Genomic DNA, 6000 nt, shown 5'->3' with positions numbered 1-6000 from the left:
GGAGAGAATTTGGAGAAGACTCTTCTCCCCTCAGCAGCCTAATTACGCCATCCTGATATGGTGAATGCGAAGCAAGCAGTAACACAGAAAGCTGAGCTTTCTGTTCTTTCATAAGTCTCACTCACCATACAATAGTATGGTGATGCGATGCAGGCACGGAGCGGGTACACCGCTGGAGAAGTAATACACTTCTCCACTGTAACATGCTCTATGAATTGCATGAAGCTGAGAAGAGCCCTGTATTCAGATAAACAGGACTCCCCTCTGCTTCATGAATAGTCCCCATTGTCATGCTGCGGCTTAGTGAGGAAATAAAATTAACTATGGAAATACTATGGGGCACAAATGAACAACCGTTCTGGAGACAGGTGTATATCTTGAAGCATTGGGGGCCATTTCAAAATGTTGCTATGTGGCCAAATTAGTTTTAGTTATACCCTTATCAGGAGGCAGGGGCAGAACTATGGGAGACAATGGCGGTGCCTGCTGCCGGGCGCCAGCACTGAAGGGGCACCTCCTCCATTGCCCACAATATATGCATCCCACTTAGGGCTGTAAATATGTTCCTGGAGTGTACCATCACGGCCGCCCAATACGTTATGGTAGCTTCTTCCCGGCACCTGAGAAGCTACCATAACCGTATACTAGCGGAGGGCTCCGTGTCAGACGTCGCATCCAGAGCCGTAACTAGACTTTTGGTGCCCTGTGCCAGAAAGAGCATTGGCGCCCCCCTCATTTATCAAAGGGACATAATGCACCCAAAAAAGGGCCATGGCTTCATGGGGAAGGGCCAGGGAAGAGATAGGAGAGTCCAGGAGATGCTGGGGATGAAATAAGAGGAAGCTACAAGTGAGAATGATAATAAACAGAAATTTGACAGGTCCAAACAGCGCCCCCTGATCTGTTGTACCCTGTGCGATGGCAACGGCCGCACTACCCTAGCTACGACCCTGGTTGCATCCATCTATCTATAGCCTGTCCCCGCTCATTGATGTCGCTGCTCCTCAGCAGCTTCTCATGCCAGTGTGACTCTGGCGCCGCCCTCACCCATAACTGCCCACTCCTTCCTGGTGGCAGCTCTAGCCGCGGACCTGTGCTGCAGGTCTGAGCATAAGTGTGGCTGCAGACGGAGCTGCGGGTAAAAGTGCATAGGGGCAGGGGCCTGGGGCACCAGCGACTGAGTCTGGGGGCAGATCTTTGGTGGAGCGACGTTCCGGTATATGAAGCAGTCAGCAGAAGACTGGGCATTTTGTGATTTGTAGTTCCACCACAGTGGCAGTCTTACAGTATCTTGACTCAGTCCTCAAAGCCCCTACATCAGGTGGTTTTCCCCTCCATCAGGGGTATCAGGAGGGCTCCCCACCCCACATCAGATGGCTTTCGCCTCCATCAGGAGGACTCCGAGCATCATGCTAATTGCACTATACAGGTCACTATTTTATCTGTGACTAACGCATAGCTGTATATACCCGAAAAGGGTGTTTTTGGGGGGATATCCTGCAAATTTATTTGAGTAAATAGGCCTAATAGAAGCAAATTCACATATTCTATATTAGTGCTTTTATGTGGATAGATAGATAGATAGATAGATAGATAGATAGATAGATAGATAGATAGATAGATAGATAGATAGATAGATATGCACCATATTTATTTTCCTTTTTTATTGAGGGGGGGGGGGCATCAGATTATAACTTGCCTCCGGTTGTACTAAGCCTTGAAGAGTGATAAATCAGAGAGAGATAAAGTACCAACCAATCAGCTCCCGTCACTTTACAGGCTGTGTAAAGAGGCTTTATCTCTCCACTTTATCACTCTACAAGGCACAGTGATTATTAAACCTTACTTTAAAACTCGTTCAATGTATGCTAAACTGTTGATTACCTCTTGTATTTACATGTGACTTTCAAGTTGAGTGATTAATTAAATATTAATTTATTAATTGATATAAAAGGTTTTGTAATGCATCAGCTGGGTGTTATGACTAGTCGACATTCAGAATGTCGACAAGTTGTGAATGTCGACAGTCAGTATGTAACATGTCGACAGCAGAATGTTGACATATGATTTATTGCTTATTTTAGCCTAATTCTAACCTCTAACCCTAATCCTAAATCTAACCCTTACCCTAAAAATCAACAAAAAACATGTCAACATTCTGGTGTTGATATGTTAAATGTTGACTATCTGACCGTGTTGACATGTCAACCTAATTGTATGTCGACATATTGGTTGTCGGCCTAACGTCCACGTTGACATTCTGACTGTTGTCATTCAGAACCTGTGGACATTCTGGTGTCGATATTCTGGATGCTGACCTGTTGAAAGTCAACTAGCTATTCAGTTACCCATCAGCTATGCTGGCCACATGATGCAAGTGATGAGTGTCAGGATCAATGCCCAATCTGACCAAACAGATAAGTGGCCAACCTGGATGATACTCCATGCCAGTCAGCACATGGTCAGAGCAACTGTTTCACTTTAAGTCTCAGTTAGATTTTAGGGTGTCTATTTACTAAGCCTTGGATGAAGATAAAGTGAACGGAGATAAAGTCCCAACCAATCAGCTCCTAAGTGGCATGTTACAGGCTGTGTTTGAAAAATGACAGGAGCTGAATGGTTGGGACTTATCTTTGTTCACTTTATCTCCATCCAAGGCTTAGTAAATAGACCCCTTAGTCTGACTGGACTTGTTTGTGGGGCACATAAAATGCATAATTAGGCCAAATGGACCAACTTGCACGTGTCTTCTGGGAGAAACAATGAGATTGTCTTCTATGATGATACAATAAGGATACAGAAGATGTATAATATCATTTGCCATGGATAAAAGGAACTGTCACATTTATAACGTCCTATGAATTTTCATAAAAAGTGGATTCAATTGTTTTGATATATATTATTTAATATTATACTTACTGGGTACTCCAGAAAAAAATGAGCTCCATCTTCTTTCTTCAAAAGAAACAAACAATTATAAATATACTTTAGAAAGAATATGTGGAATAAATACTTGCCATTGTAAATGAGCATATGGTCCTAATTATCTAGGTGTGAGCTTGTCTGATTAATATACATTAAAATTGTAATGGTTTGTAATTTTGGCCATGGCATTTGGGTTCACCTACAGTTGTTTATAAAAAAGCATTAATGAGAGCATTAATTACAATGTGTTCATCACGGAATGATCACACACGTCCTTGATCATTTCAAGACATTTCCTTTATATCTCTTGGTATGGGAGTCGCTGTTCACATTCTTCACACTACTTTTCCTTTCCACTCACTCGTCTATTTTTCTATGTCTTCCATTCTTATTTTTATCATTTCTTAATTTTCACATATTATTTTTTTATATTTATTTATTAAAAATGTTTTTTATTTCTGGATATACCTTCACACGCATACTACCCTCTACTACACAATCTATTTAATTATAATTTTTCTTTTGTTTACTACTGTCAATACTTAGCCACATCTCACTTCTTAGCCACTTAGCTCCATATCATAGGGAACACACAGATACAATTTTTTCACTGCTCCTTCTCCACTCACCATTCACACTTAGGTTCACATATTTTATTTATTTATTTTTTCACTTTTTATTTTTCCCTTACTATTTATTTTGTTTTACTTTTCAAATAATTCCTTTATTTAATATTTTATATTTATTATTCACTATTTATTTTTTTATTTATTTATATATTTTTTTATTTTTATACTCCTACCAGAATTTTTGTTATATTTAGTTCATTTCCTTCTCTCAATTATACTTATATATATATTTACTCCTAGTATTTTCACTTTTAACGATACCTTGTTCTCATTAACTTTTATATATAAAACTATATATTTTTTTTTCCCTCTAATATAATGGGTCAACTCTCCACTTGGATGATGATCCTCTCACACTACCCTCCTACGATTATGTGTTTTCTATCTATGTACTATATACCTAAAGATAGCTTGTTTTTGGAACAACCCCGTTTAGGACGCGCTGTTTGTTTACATATGGTAATTCCCTTCTGTCATAATACTTTCTCCTCCCCTTATTTTCATAGGCTGATTAATCTGCCTATATCTCATTGGCTGCTGGTGCAGTCACTGCATACTCATGACAAGGTGATTGGTCACTTAAGAGCTTAAACAGGAGACAGACAATACTCCAGCGATCAGGTGACCAAGCCCTCCGGCGAAACACGCGTCCGTTTGCAACCCACATGCTGTCCTCCACACACTTGTGCTGCTCTCTAACCTTCCAGACCTCAGGTACTTTTCTGTCTCTCTACTGCGCCGCCACACTGAGGACATCGGCTGATGACTCCCCCTGCAATACCAGACGGTAACAGGGTAGAGACACAGCTGACATCTCAGTTGTCAGTGGCGCCACTTCCTTTTCTCCTGTGACCCTGGCAGTTACCGCTCGTCACGTCTCCCGTTTGATATAGACTGGAGATACTGGAGGGGGTCCCCGCTCCTTATGATCACAGGACTTACTTCCTTCTCTGCTACTGCACATCACACATCTGTCACTAGACGACTTTTTCTACTCAGTCTTTTCCAATGTGTGTGACCTTTATTTTTCCAACACCAGTTGCACATATATATAGCTCTAATTTTTGGTGACAATATCCATTATTCTTTACCAGTATTAGGTATCAGCTCAATTTATGAGACCATTTAATTCTCAGGTGCAGACTGGATCCATTATAACACACATCTCCATATCTTTTCTATCCCTCTAACAAGCTCTCTCATCTGGGTTTCCTTTCTGTCACTCCCTCTGCAATGCACCTTGTATCAGAGGAGAGATACACTTAGATATCCCAGAAAGCAGTAGTGTTGCCTTCTTCTTCACCTGGGACCTACGCATCATACACTCTCTCATTCCCTGTCTGATATAGACAGGTGACAGCAGAAGTGTATGTGCACAATTTTATCCCAGGTCTTACTTTCTTCCTCTGGTTTAGGTTATTAACATATGTTAATTAGATCACCAATATCTATTTTAAATTACTGTATGGATCAAGAGTACATTAATTATTGAATATCTTTCCAATATTGTGTATGATCCCTGTACGCAGCACTTTCCATATCACATATTATTTTTCTTGTGTGTTATTATTAAAATTAACCTATATCATTTGTCTCTTGAGGGTTGCATAAGTAATATTTTCGCCTTATGTTATATTTTGATATTTGTTGTGCGACAGAGTCATTATATGTGTCATAATAATTATGTCTCTTGTGACTAGAATTCGTTGAAGATAAGATTTTTTAGGTACCACCAGTTTGATTATCATCATTCCGATTAGATGATTTGAACTTATATGAGATTAGTGCGTACCTCTTTTCATTTATACATTTTGATATTTGTGGTGCAACAGAGTCATTATATGTGTCACAATATATGTTTCCCTATGACTAGAATCTGTGTCTATATATTTTAAGTACCATGACTTTGATTATTTTTCATCTTGATTAAGATGACATATCTATATGTGTTAAGTGTGTATGTCAATTGTGATGGATTTCACTGGACATATCTTTATGATTTGTTTCTTTTTCCTTAACCAACTCCATAACTAGGATGATTAGTTAATTGTTTACATATCAGTAGATCCAGTGTTTTTCCAGAATTCCCCCTTTTTTTCCTTTTAAGGTTCTTTATTAAAGGTTAAGTTTTAATTCTTTTTCATATTATCATATTACGGCTATTATATTATATTCAAGAGTGCCCCAGTACAGACATTATTTGTCTTTCCCCCTGCTTTTGCTTCGAGCAAAAGTATCTCTTCATGTGTTCTGCACAAAGTCTAGGGGTGCACCACCAATCATTGGTTATCTAGGATTGTCCAAGTGATGAACCTGTATGTTGGTTCTTACAATCATCTACCTATTATTTTTTGACAACTATAAGATCCTTGACTAGTGCGGACTCATCTCCTTTTTTCTTACAGTGATTATTAAACCTTATTTTAAAACTCATTCAATGTTGCTA

Source organism: Taudactylus pleione, unplaced genomic scaffold, assembly GCF_031769625.1.
Source record: "Taudactylus pleione unplaced genomic scaffold, aTauple2 ptg000366l, whole genome shotgun sequence".
Taxonomy (NCBI): Eukaryota; Metazoa; Chordata; class Amphibia; order Anura; family Myobatrachidae; genus Taudactylus; species Taudactylus pleione.
The sequence above is the reverse complement of the archived record's forward strand: the minus strand, read 5'-3'. Positions refer to the sequence as shown.